Consider the following 12945-nt stretch of genomic DNA (forward strand, 5'->3'; position numbering starts at 1 on the left):
TCTGGATGGGTTAACTGTCATCTGCTGCAAAGCCAACTTATCTGAGGAAAATGGAGCTGTGCTCTTTGCCCGCCCCACATAGCAACCATCACTAGCCATAAACATTCCAGAAAGGGAATATTCTCTTCCCTTTGTTTGGCAATATTGCCAGATGGAAGAACTCACCCTGATCTTCTTCAGGCATGTTGGCTCTGCAGTAGCTAAGGCATTCAGAAATAAACAGAAACATTTAAACGCTTTTTGAACATCACAGAGGGAACATAAGCGATACCCAGAATGGACTTATTCCGCTGAACAGATGATTTCACAATTCCAACGGCCATAAAGAAACAGAAATGTGTTGTTTGGAAAACTGCAGCTGGAGTTAAAAACAAAACTAAAACGAAATAAGAATACCAGATTTTACAGAATTATTCAAAGGAGCAATGCCAGCTGGACCTACCTTCCACCCTCCCTCCCCCACCAGATATTTTAATTGTACTGATATACCTACTTGGTTGGGGGGGGGAGGGTGGGACCGTGGCCTGGGTGCCAACTGAGGGGGGAGCTGGAGGAGGAGTTGGAAAATCACAAAACAGGGGGCCTTTATGATGTGAGGTGTGTCGGGGTGTTACAAGGATAAACCGTTGCCCCCCCCCCCCCCTTGGGCACGATTAGGCAGTTGCCTAGGGCAGCAACTTCTGGAGGGGAAGCAAAGAGCAGCTGCAGACAGAGTAAAGCAACAGATCCTGAGAGCCAGACAAACTCTAAGAACCATCAATATGTAAATTTCCAAAACAGCCCATTTACATGGTTATTATATGACTTCGGCTCTGCCCTCATTATTTATGTGAATGAGGTCTTAGGGAAGTGGGACAGATTAGGAGCCTGACGGTTAACAGGGTGGGGGGGGGGGGGAGGAGGGGGCAAAAGGCTGAAGGTTGCCAAGGGTACCCGATACCCTTTCATTGGCCCTGCTGGGCACTGGAGACCACTCCTTAATTGACAGATAAAACGAATCAATGAGTTTCCTTCCGCCTTGTATTTAATGCTTGAGAAGAGTTTAAAGTTATTTTAAAACTCTTCCTGGTGGTATCAAGCGAGCTGAGGAGCTGCTGTGGCTTCCTTTGAAAGAGTTTTCAAAAGGAGGGGTGGGGGATTAGTTAGAAGAAACTACGACAGAGTTAAAAGAAAGGTGATGGGGCTGCAGCGGGAGGATCCGGCTAGCGCAGCTTTAACACCAGACAAGACTGAAAAAGGAACAGCAGCCACCATCCCTCTGCAGTCGGCATTACCATGCAATGCAATGGATTTTCTTTAATAAACAACGGGCTTTGACCCCCCCCCCCTCCCCTCCCCACTCTCACCTCACAGCCCTCTTTTCATCTTTTATGACCACAATTAAACAAAAACCTTACGTCCGATGCAGGGAGCTGTCCGTGCGGTTCAGCGGGTCCCGTTCGATCATTAGTTCAGGCTGTTACGAAAGGATGAGGGGTGTGTGTGTGTGTGTGGGGGGGGTTTAGGGTCTGATGCCAAACGCAAAGGGAACTGTAAATACAGAAGACTGGCACCCACCACCACCACCGTGAGCTAAAGAATCTCAGACAGAAAGGTCGTGTCGAACGAAAAAGGCAGATTTATGGCTGCAACATGAAAAGCGTATGTCAACCCCGCCAGAAAACTGAAAACGTACATCTTTAAGAGGTTCAGATCTTGCACGTCCATATTCCCTACCCAGACACTTCATTTTGCTCTTGATGCGTAACTTTCCAGAGGCTGCCAAGGAACAAAACAAGGTAGTTAAAAAAAAAAACCCCCATTAAATGTAAAAGACAGCCTAAATACCCAAATAACGATACCACGTTAAATCCGCCCTTCCCTTCTCCACAAAAACAGAGAGACGGCATTTTCACCTCCCCCCATAAAAAATAGTTACCAAATGCATTTACCCCCACTGGCCAGTTCCGGGTGGTATTGTGCATGGTCTCTCCACGGAAGCTGAGGCTGGAAATCCAGAGCTGAGCTGCCTTTCCTCTGTTAAGTTTCCTGCGACAAAGTGACTCTTCCAGGATCAGCCCCGAGGGTGGGCGCTGGATGCAGAAGGGACCCAGCTCAGCAGCAGTTCCTGTGCAAAAACGGTCACCCACAATAACTGAAGCCTGAAAAGCAACTGTAAAACAGGAAAGGTGGACTGCGCTGCACAGGCACCGAGCTTGGGCGCCTTCCTAGTTCCTGCTGCATCTGTGCACCTGCAACCTTGCTGCTGCCTCACACCGACATCCCTGTGACCTGCTCCCGCGCCATTGCCTGCGCCTGAGCATTTCTCCAGCCCCTGCTGCTGCTGCCGCCCTTCCTGCTCTTTCTCCGCCTCCTGCAGGGACCTGCGCAGCCCTCCAGGTGCCTCCTCTGCCTGCGACGTGCCTGTCACCAGCCTTCCCGAGTCCAGATGTAAGCCCGCCTCTCATTGGCCGACTTCTGCAGTTCACCATTGGCCGCTGAACGCGCCTCTCCGATTGGACCGTGTGAGTTCCCTGCCCCAGTTTGGCTCCCGTTCTTCCCTCCATCACTTTCCCCCTCTCTCTCGTCTGGGTGACAATTAACTCAGGCTTCCTGCTGGTGCCGAAGATGCGATTGTGTCACACAGCCGGAGCCGAGCAGCAGAGCCTGGATGACTCCCCCCACCCCCCCGCTCCCGTCCCCTCCTTTTGCTGAGGAACACATGCAACGGTGCAAGAGTTTGGGAGAAAGATGCCTAGTGTTGTAAACATAATTGCTGACGAGAGTAGGAAGTGCAGGTCAGACATCAGTTATTGTGCTTCGAGGATGTCTTCATTGTACGAACCTTTTCCGGAGGTGCGAAGGCGGTAGAACGAGAGGACATGAAATGAGATTGAAGGGGGGCAGACTCAAGAAAAATGTCAGGAAGTATTTTTTCACGGAGAGAGTAGTGGATGCTTGGAATGCCCTCCCACGGGAGGTGGTGGAATTGAAAACGGTAACGGAATTCAAACACGTGTGGGATAAACATAAAGGAATCCTGTTCAGAAAGAATGGATCCTAAGGAGCTTAGCCGAGATTGGGTGGCAGAGCTGCTGGCAGGAGGCGGGGATGGTGCTGGGCAGACTTATACGGTCTGTGCCAGGGCTGGTGGTTGGGAGGCGGGGATAGTGCTGGGCAGACTTATACGGTCTGTGCCAGAGCCGGTGGTGGGAGGAGGGGCTGGTGGTTGGGAGGCGGGGATAGTGCTGGGCAGACTTATACGGTCTGTGCCAGAGCCGGTGGTGGGAGGCAGGGCTGGTGGTTGGGAGGCGGGGATAGTGCTGGGCAGACTTATACGGTCTGTGCCAGAGCCGGTGGTGGGAGGAGGGGCTGGTGGTTGGGAGGCGGGGATAGTGCTGGGCAGACTTACACAGTCTGTGCCCTGAAAAGGACAGGTACAAATCAAGGTAAGGTATACAGAAAAAGTAGCACATGTGAGTTTATCTTGTTGGGCAGACTGGATGGACCATGCAGGTCTTTTTCTGCCGTCATCTACTATGTTACTCTGTTACTATATTTGTCTTGGCTTGCAGTGTATGTTTTGTAAATAAATGTCTTTATTCCCACTTCAAATGCATCAGATAAAGCAAGGAAACTAGGGAAGAAGCGGGTCATGTTTTTTTTTATTTTTTAGCTACCAAAGAAACTGGGTGAATGTTTTTACATGCCTACTTTCCTCAGTGTATGCATTTGGGCGGGTTGTGATATGTTCAGCAATCTAAGGCTTGTTTTTTTTTTTAATCTTTTTGTTTGTTTGTTTTGTTACATTTGTACCCTGCGCTTTCCCACTCATGGCAGGCTCAATGCGGCTTACATGGGGCAATGGAGGGTTAAGTGACTTGCCCAGAGTCACAAGGAGCTGCCTGTGCCTGAAGTGGGAATCGAACTCAGTTCCCCAGGACCAAAGTCCACCACCCTAACCACTAGGCCACTCCTCCACTGTTGCTACTATTTGAGATTCTACATGGAACATTCCATGTAGAAGTCGGCCCTTGCAGATCACCAATGTGGCCGGGCAGGCTTCTGCTTCTGTGAGTCCGACGTCCTGCACGTACGTGCAGGACATCAGACTCACAGAAACAGAAGCCTGCGCAGCCTTCTACATGGAATGTTGCTAGTGGAACAGCAATATTCCAAGTAGAATCTCCAATAGTATCTATTTTATTTTTGTTACATTTGTACCCTGCGCTTTCCCACTCATGGCAGGCTCAATGCGGCTTACATGGGGCAATGGAGGGTTAAGTGACTTGCCCAGAGTCACAAGGAGCTGCCTGTGCTGGGAATCAAACTCAGTTCCCCAGGACCAAAGTCCACCACCCTAACCACTAGGCCACTCCTCCACTGTTGCTACTATTTGAGATTCTACATGGAATGTTGCAGATCACCAATGTGGCCACGCAGGCTTCTGCTTCTGTGAGTCTGACGTCCTGCAGGAAGTTACATCAGACGGGGGCGGGACACAGGGAGGGAAGGCCCGAAGGGAGGCGATCTGCCGCTGCGCTTTCACACGGAGGTGAGGCGCTGCCGATTTGAATGCAGTGGGCCCGGTGGTGGATGGAGGGAGCTGTCGACGGAGCCGCGGGCACGTGAGACCGGGAACTGCGACGCTGGGCCCCCTTGGAGGCCCAGGCACGGGGAATTTTGTCCCCCCTGCCCCCCCTCTCGGTGGCCCTGCCGCCATGCAATACAGCAAGGCCGTCTATATTGTTGCATGAAAAGTGGGATTGGGGTGGCGCCTGCTGTGAAGCAAGGCAGCCCCATCCCGCACCGGCTCAAGCGTGAGCCAGGCATTGCCCCTAGGGCTACACCGGCCCTGCAAGCAGGGCACCCCTCTTGGCCAATCTCAGTGGTATTTCAAATGAAAAAAACTATAGCACATGACTGCAGGGGACAGCCACAGGGGGGAACGCACGGGCACGTCAAACTATTACAGGCTTTGGTTATAGAAGCATGTTATTTACATGCTGCTAACATGTTCCCAGGCTTTGGTTTCAAACTATAGGCCAGTGACATCTATCCCACTGTGTGTAAAACTCATGGAGGGGGTATTTGCTGTGCAGTTAGCTCAATATATAGGTAAGTACGACATCTTGCATTATACCCAGTCAGATTTTCGGTCACTTTATAGTACTGAGACTCTAGTAGGATTTATTTTGGATTCGGTATATCGGTGGCTGAGTGAAGGAAAGATGATTTTTGCTCCTTCAGTTTGACCTTTCATCTGCTTTCGATCTGGTTGACTTTGACGTATTGCTGGGAAGTCTTGATAGTGTAGGTGTGACTGGTCAAGTGTTGTGCTGGTTTCGGAGGTTTGCGATGTCTCAGAGACACAGGGTTCTTCTGGGGTTGGAGTCTTCGGAGAGTTGGCGTGCCACAAGGTTCTCCCTTGTCACCTTTACTTTTTAATTTTTATGTTCACTCTTTCAGCTTTGAGTTTGATAGGTTGGGTGACCGTTCATATAGTTATGCGGATGACATCACTGTAGTCCTTCCGGTGGTAACTACAGTTGCAGTGGAACTGGCAACTCTGCAGAATACTATTTCTTTTTTTTCTTCTTTTTTTTTTATTGAGGTTTTCAAAAATACAGCAAACAAAAGAAAAAAAAAACAACTTATACAAAACAATGTTATACATTAAGCTGAGATCAAACATTAGGCAATACAGTTAGACAGCTGATGACAGAAAGAGGTCGAGAGTTTTCCATTTCTGAGAACCATAATGAGACCCAGGAATATCAGTCACTGAACGTTGCTCATATTTCTTGTACAATAAGACCCAATTCCACCAAAGAACGACATTGACTGGAGAGTTGCCTTTCCAATGCGATATTATGAATTTCAACGCAATAGAGACCAAGAAGTCAAAAGCAGTTTATCGCTCTCTGCAAATAGAAATGGGGTGCAAATTGACTTCCAGATCACATACTTTGGTAGAAAAGAGTCCTGAAACCCAAAAGTCCTTTGCAGCTTATCCCAAACATCTGCCCAGAACAATACCAGCCTGCGTTGTTTTCAGATTTTCTTGTCTATTGTATAAGGCCCTTTTTGGTACGGTGCCTTCGTATTTGGTGGATTGTTTTTTTTTTGTTGCTTTTTTTTAATCTTATTCGACCCTTGGAGACTTTGAAGGGCATTCTCGAAAGAAACATCTAAGTTTGGATTTGAACGTCTTTGTAAAACATCCAAATCCGGAGGCGGGAAAACCCGTATTTTCGAAAAAAGATGGCCATGCATCTTTTGTTTAGAAAATACCGTCAAAGACGTCCAAATCCTTAAGTTTGGACATCCTTGGATTTGGACATCTTTGAGTTTCGGCGATTTTCGAAACCAAAGACATCAAAGTCAAAAACATCATGTGAGAGGAGCCAACATTTGTAGTGCCCTGGTCCCCCTGACATGCCAGGACACCAACCGAGCACCCTAGGGGGCACTGCAGTGAACTTCATAAAATGCTCTCAGGAACATAGCTCCCTTACCTTGTGTGCTGAGCCCCCCAAACCCACTACCCCCAACTGTACACCACTACCATAGCCCTTACAGATGAGGGGGGCACCTATATGTGGGTACAGTGGGTTTTGGAGGGCTCGCTGTTTCCTCCACAAATGTAACAGGTGGGGGGGGGGGTTATGGGCATGGGTACACCTGTCTGAAGTGCACTGCACCCACAAAAAACTGCTCTAGGGACCTGCTAGTGCTATCATGGACCGGAATATGACATTTCAGGCTTGCACGAAATATTTTTAAAGATGTTTTTGGAGGGTGGGAGGGGGTTAGTGACCACTCGGGGAGCAATGGGAGGTCATCCCCGATTCTCTCTGGTGGTCATCTGGTCATTTCGGGCACCTTTTTGTACCTTATTCGTAAAAAAAAAAAAAACACAGCCGGGTGAAAACGTCCAAGTGTTAGGCACGCCCAACTCCCGCCTTCCCTACGCCTCAGACACGGCCCCTTGAAATTTGGCCATCCTTGCAACAGACTTCAGTTGGAGACGTCCAAAATCGGGTTTCAGTTATACTGAGTTGCACGTCTCTGGGAGACGGACGTCCATGTTCCGATTTATGTCGAAAGATGGGCGTCCATCTCTTTCGAAAATGAGCCTGTTTGTCATTTATTAATCAACATTCATTATTCAATAAGAAGTGGGGGGGGGGGGGGGGGGAAGCAACAATATGTGGAATGTCAGTTGGCTTTCCAAACAACCAGGTAGGGGGAAAGAAATAACAAAAACCCAGTAATATGCTAGGGGGGCGTCTGGATTGTAGGAAGCACCTGAAAACCTACCTGTTAGCCAAGAGTTATGATTTGTTGTGGTTGGGTTCAGATAATGTTTTATGGTTATTTTGTGATTGTATTATATTTCCTGCTTATTACCAGTCTCTTTTAGTGTAATCCACATCAAACTGCAAGGTGTTCGTGGGATGCAAGAATAAATTTATGGTATGTCGCATTACATTTAGGTGCGCAGATTTACACTTACCGTAGACATGGCGTACGCAGGCACTCCTAAACGCCAACTTAATCTCATATTCTGTAACAGAATCTGGGTGCCCAGAAACCATTATACAATTTATGCTCAGTGCAATAGACTTTCCCTAATCACTTTTAGGTTTTAGAGTTGCAGCTGCTCCTCAGGGCACATTGTCCTACCTTCCCCACCTTTTGGGGGGGGGGGGGGGGGGAGAGTACAACTTATTTAGCAGAAGCAATAACATACTGCTGATGAAGCTTGAAGAAGTATTGAGAATTCACAGCAAGGGTTGCCATAATAAGAAAATTACTAAGACCTCTTTGGTCAAAGTAGAGGGAATTGGAGCACTGCTGTCCCGGCCTTCTCCACTACCTCAAAGGACCACCAGGGGGGGTGCTTGTGCACATACAGAGGGTGGGTAATTTTCAAACAATCCATTCACCTAAATGACTTCAGAGATCACTTTCACGGAGGGGATGCTTAAACCAGACATTCTGTACACAGCCAGTCAAGTGTCAAGATAACCACAATGAATACGCATAAGAAATTGGCCTGGACTACATCCAAGTTATGCCGACTCTCTGATGCATACTCAGGCCATCCTGAAAACCTGATTGGCAAGGTCTGTCGAGAACTGGGATAACAGCCACCGTTCTAACTTGAAAAACCGTCTTTGTGAGTAGCTGAGGTAACCTTAAGAAACCCTTACCTCTCAACTCCACAAGCCGAGGCTTTAAAGAACCCCCCCCCCCCTTCAGAAACGCTATTAGTGGGGCTAAGGTGCTTTATGGAAAGCAAAAACACACACAAGTAAGAAAAAGCAAGAGCAGAGCATCAGCCACAGGATTTGCAGCATGTTAAACGGAGCAGCACCTCTCCATAGCAACATAAGACATTGCAGCTCCATGCTCCACTTGCAGGCCAACACAACAGAATTAAGCCCCTGCTGAAACCAACCACAATCCTACGTTTTCCTCAGAAATTGGTTCCTGCTCTTTCCCATTCAAGATACTTAGACCCCCCCCCCCCTCCCCAATAAACAGATGACCCTACTAGATGATTCTCCAAGGGGCTTTCACGTCGATCAGACCTAAGGGCTTGACGTGACTAATTACCATCACCTTAAGTACTCACGCCCCTCCAGAAGGGAAATTTCCACACCACCGGCATTATTTTCCCCTCCCCGGATATCAAACCAGCAGCTGCTGCTGCCATTACTTTCTCCTCAGCTGCTAGAGCCACATGGGGGACCCACATGGTTCCAAAATGCAGGGAAAAGGTGGCATAAGAGGAATAGGATCTTCAGTAGCTGCCTCTTATGCCACCTTGTTGACATACACGAATAGCTTGGGCTGCTCTTTGGTGGAAAAGGTCAAAGTAGTTGTCCCCTGTAAGTAACATAGTAAATGATGGCAGATAGACCCGACCGGTATCTTTTTGTGTGTGGGGTGGGAAAGGAGGTAGACAATGAAACCATCAACCGTAAGGTAACCCCCCCCCCCCCCCCCCCCTATAAGTCATTCATGCTGATTGGATGGACCGGTCAGGTCTATCTGCCATCATTTACTATCAGGCTCATTTTCAAAAGAGAAACACATCCAATCAGCATTTTTTCTTCAGCCACAGCTACTGCCTCAAAGTTTGTACACATCCAACCGTGGCCTGGAGGAGTAGCCCAATGGCTTTGATCCCAGCAACCTGGGTTCAATTTCTACTGCAGCTCCTTGCGACCTTGGTCAAGTCACTTAACCCTCCATTGCCACAGGTGCAAAAAAAAAGACCTTAAGATTGCGAGTTCAATGGGACACAGAAAGCACCTGCATATATTATTATTATTTGTATAGCGCTACCAGATGCACGCAGCGCTGAACACCTGATATAAAGAGACAGCCCCTGCTCAAAAGAGCTTACAATCTAAAAATAGACAGACAAGACAGTTATGGGTGAGGGAAGTAATGGGTGAGAAGGGACAAGGGGAGGGCAATTGAGTAGTGGCTAGGAGCTAAAAGCAGCAGTGAAAAGGTGGGTTTTCAGCATAGATTTGAAAACAGGTAGAGATGGAGCTAGACGTATAGGTCCAGGAAGTCTATTCCAGGCATAAGGTGCCGCGAGAGAAAAGGAGCGAAGCCTGGAGTTAGTGGAGGAGAAGGGGGACGACAAGAGAGATTTGTCCAGCGAGCGGAGTTCACGGGGAGGAATGTAGGGAGAGATGAGAGTGGAGAGGTAATGGGGGGGCTGCAGAGTGGATGCATTTAAAGGTCAATACGAGAAGTTTAAACTGAATGTGGAAGCGGACAGGGAGCTAGTGTGGGTATAACGATTCTGGCGGAAAATAAGTCGTGCCGCAAAAAATTTGGACAGATTGGAGAGGAGAGAGATGGCTGAGCGGAAGACCAGTGAGAAGTAAATTGCAATAGTCCAAGTGAGAGGCGACAAGGGTGTGGACAAGGGTTTTGGTAGTGTATTCAGAAAGGAAAGGGTGAATTTTGCTAATGTTGTAGATAAAGAAATATATCTAAGTAGCCCTATAGAAATGATTAGTAGTACATTTGTGGGCCAATACTCAAAACCCAATGCCGGCAGTAGGGGTGATTCACACCAGCACTAATGTGTGCAGACGGCTCTAGCACCAGAAGGGGAAAAAAAACCCCACATACGTGCCAAAGATTAGCGCAAACAAATGAGAATGAGGTCAGTAGCTGTTCCTTCCCACTGCCGAGAAACAGCGCTCACAAAACCTGCTCTACCACTGGAAACCTAGCGCCAACTCCAAGGTCAGATTGAGGGGTTAGAAGACAGGATTCCTCATGCTTTTCCTTTTAAACGCTGTAGGGTTTTCTTTTATTTGTAAGAGGAAAGGAGTGTCTGAGCACCTGTAATGACGAACAAAGGTGTGGGAGGCCGAGCAAACCCCCAAAGTGGAAGCAGACCTTGGTGCTTGGTTTCTGTGCTTAAATAGAAGCTTTTCAAGTGAAAAATGTTTGGAGAAGCAGGGCCACCGAGAGACAAGGCCGGGCCCATCGCTGCAGTCCGCGGTCTCACCTGCCTGCCTCCACAGCTCCGGGCCCCCTTCATTCAAAGCGGCAGTCGCAGATCGCATCTCCCGTGTCCCACCCTCGTCTGATGTAACTTCCGGTTTCCGCGAGGGCGGGACACAGGGAGGGAAGGCCCAAAGGGAGGCAATCTGCGACTGCCGCTTTGAACGCAGGGAGCCCGGAGCCGAGGAGGCAGGCAGGTGAGACCGGGGACTGCAGCGCTGGCGGCCTGACCCCTGCGCCGGGCCCCCCTTGGAGGTCCAGGGAATTTTGCCCCCCATGCCCCCCCCCCTCGGCGGCCCTGTGGAGAAGCTTCTGTTTACGGAGCAGAATGGTGCCAACATGTGCCCACACTTCCAGGTTTGCATGGGGATGCACACAAAATCCCCACTTACCGCAAAACTCTTGTTGCACATGCACCAGCCATGTTCATCCCCCTTGCAGAAGGAGCATCAGCCCATTGAAAAGCGAGCCAATGCTTCAGAGAAAAGGAAGCAAAATGGAAGAAGGTGAGAGGTGCCAGCAGGAAAGAATTGAGCCTGCTGCGTTTTGAGCTCTGGGAAGTCTGTGCTTAGCAATAGAAGGCAGGCTGGCCAAAGAAGCAACTGCAATACCAAGACAAAAACACAGCTCGGCCTTTCAAAACCTTTAGCAGCAAGCTTTGAACACAGCCTGAAGCTGTGCCAGCTAGAAGGGGAAGGAAGAGATGGATGAGAAGGTGCTAATCTGAACACTGAAAGACGGGCAGCGTTATTACCAATAGTAGCCAGTGAACAGCTTCCAGCTTTAGCACTTGATACGTGGCAGGAAAAGGCTCCAGATTACATTTTTTTTTTTTTTTTTGGAAACAGCTGCAGTTGTACAATGCCAGAGCTCAGCAGAAAGCAGCTCACAGATTTCTTAGCCTTCAAAATAGGTTTAATATACTTCACCCCCCCCCCCCCAAATCAGATCACCAGCGGAAACGGCAACACATTTTTGGAATTGCATTCCTGCAGATTTTATTGGGGGGGGGGGGGGGATTGAGATTCACATCAACTGAAAGTTTTTTTGTTTTTTTTTTTCTGACTAATCACATTCTTGATGGAAGACCGGACAGGCCTTCCCAGCAGATTAATCCAGCCCCATCCTGAGGGCTATTCCAACATGCAACCACACAGCCGGTCAAAGGAGACAGGGGCACAGACCTCAGCCCCCCCCCCCCCCCCCGTAGTGGCCACAATGCAGTGGGGAGAAGGGCACATCACTCCAGGTAGGAAAGGAACCTGCCTGAGAGAACGTTCCTGAATCAAGGCTGTTTTACCTCGCTGTATAGTATTCAGTTTTTCTTAGGAATTCAAACATGCGTGGGATAAACATAAAGGAATCCTGTTCAGAAGAAATGGATCCTCAGGAGCTTAGCCGAGATTGGATAACAGAGCCGGTAGTGGGAGGCGGGGCTGGTGGTTGGGAGGCGGGGATAGTGCTGGGCAGACTTGTACAGTCTGTGCCAGAGCCGGTGGTGGGAGGCGGGGCTGGTGGTTGGGAGGTGGGGATAGTGCTGGGCAGACTTATAGGGTCTGTACCAGAGCAGATGGTGGGAGGCGGGACTGGTGGTTGGGAGGCGGGGATAGTGCTGGGCAGACTTGTACAGTCTGTGCCAGAGCCGGTGGTGGGAGGCGGGGCTGGTGGTTGGGAGGCAGGGCTAGCGCTGGGCAGACTTGCACGTTCTGTGCCCTGAAAAAGACAGGTACAAATCAAGGTAAGGTATACACAAAAAAAGTGGCACATTTCTTGGGCAGACTGGATGGACCGTGCAGGTCTTTTTCTGCCGTCATCTACTATGTTACGTTACATTACGAACCATTGCTCAGCCAGCTAAAGAATCCTTTGGCTAATGGTTCTTGAAGCATTAAGCCCTGTCCCCTAACTCCTTCCCAAAGCAGACACAAATCTAAGGGGATCCATTTATCATTTTGTACAGATTCTGGTTACTGCAGCCAGACTTTTGCAATGCATGCACTCTGCCACCTACTGATCTAAAAGCATAAAGATATTTTTTGTGGGGGGGGAGGGGCTGAGAGGCCCGCAGAGTTCCAGAACCAGCTCAAGCACTGCAAGCGTTTTGGCACCTCATCAGCTGCTATTATCTTTTGAATGGGTCTTATTATTCTCAAACCCTGCTGGCTGTCAATGTAGCTCAGTTAACAGCTGTTGAAATAGCAGGGGGAGAGGAGGGATTTCTTACAGGCTTAAAGAAAGATTGATATTTAGACCTTTTCATAACAAAAACCATAAACTACAGTGTTACTATAACACAAAGACAGACACACGTTACTTCTGATACGACTATTTTAACTAGAAGGTCAATTAAAAATTTAACCGCTAAATGTAAATCGGTGCCATACTTTTGCATCACACGCACTTCAGTTAGAGAACAAC

The 12945-nt window shown here is 48.7% G+C and overlaps 1 protein-coding gene across 4 annotated transcripts in view; it reads right to left on the bottom strand.

The window, feature by feature from the left end:
• Positions 1-2406, bottom strand: part of MAN1C1 (mannosidase alpha class 1C member 1) — an 85949-nt gene extending 83543 nt beyond the window's left edge. For 2 of the 4 annotated variants that reach the window (XM_030218791.1, XM_030218794.1), the window contains exon 1: positions 1932-2406. The gene's annotated coding sequence lies outside the window, so the exon portion shown is untranslated. Of the gene's footprint in view, positions 1-1346; positions 1450-1931 lie in introns of those variants that run through there. The other 2 variants (XM_030218792.1, XM_030218793.1) reach the window with 2 other exon arrangements.
• Positions 2407-12945: the final 10539 nt, after the last annotated feature.

The sequence above is a fragment of the Microcaecilia unicolor genome, chromosome 11 (genome assembly GCF_901765095.1).
Source record: "Microcaecilia unicolor chromosome 11, aMicUni1.1, whole genome shotgun sequence".
NCBI classification, from domain to species: domain Eukaryota; kingdom Metazoa; phylum Chordata; class Amphibia; order Gymnophiona; family Siphonopidae; genus Microcaecilia; species Microcaecilia unicolor.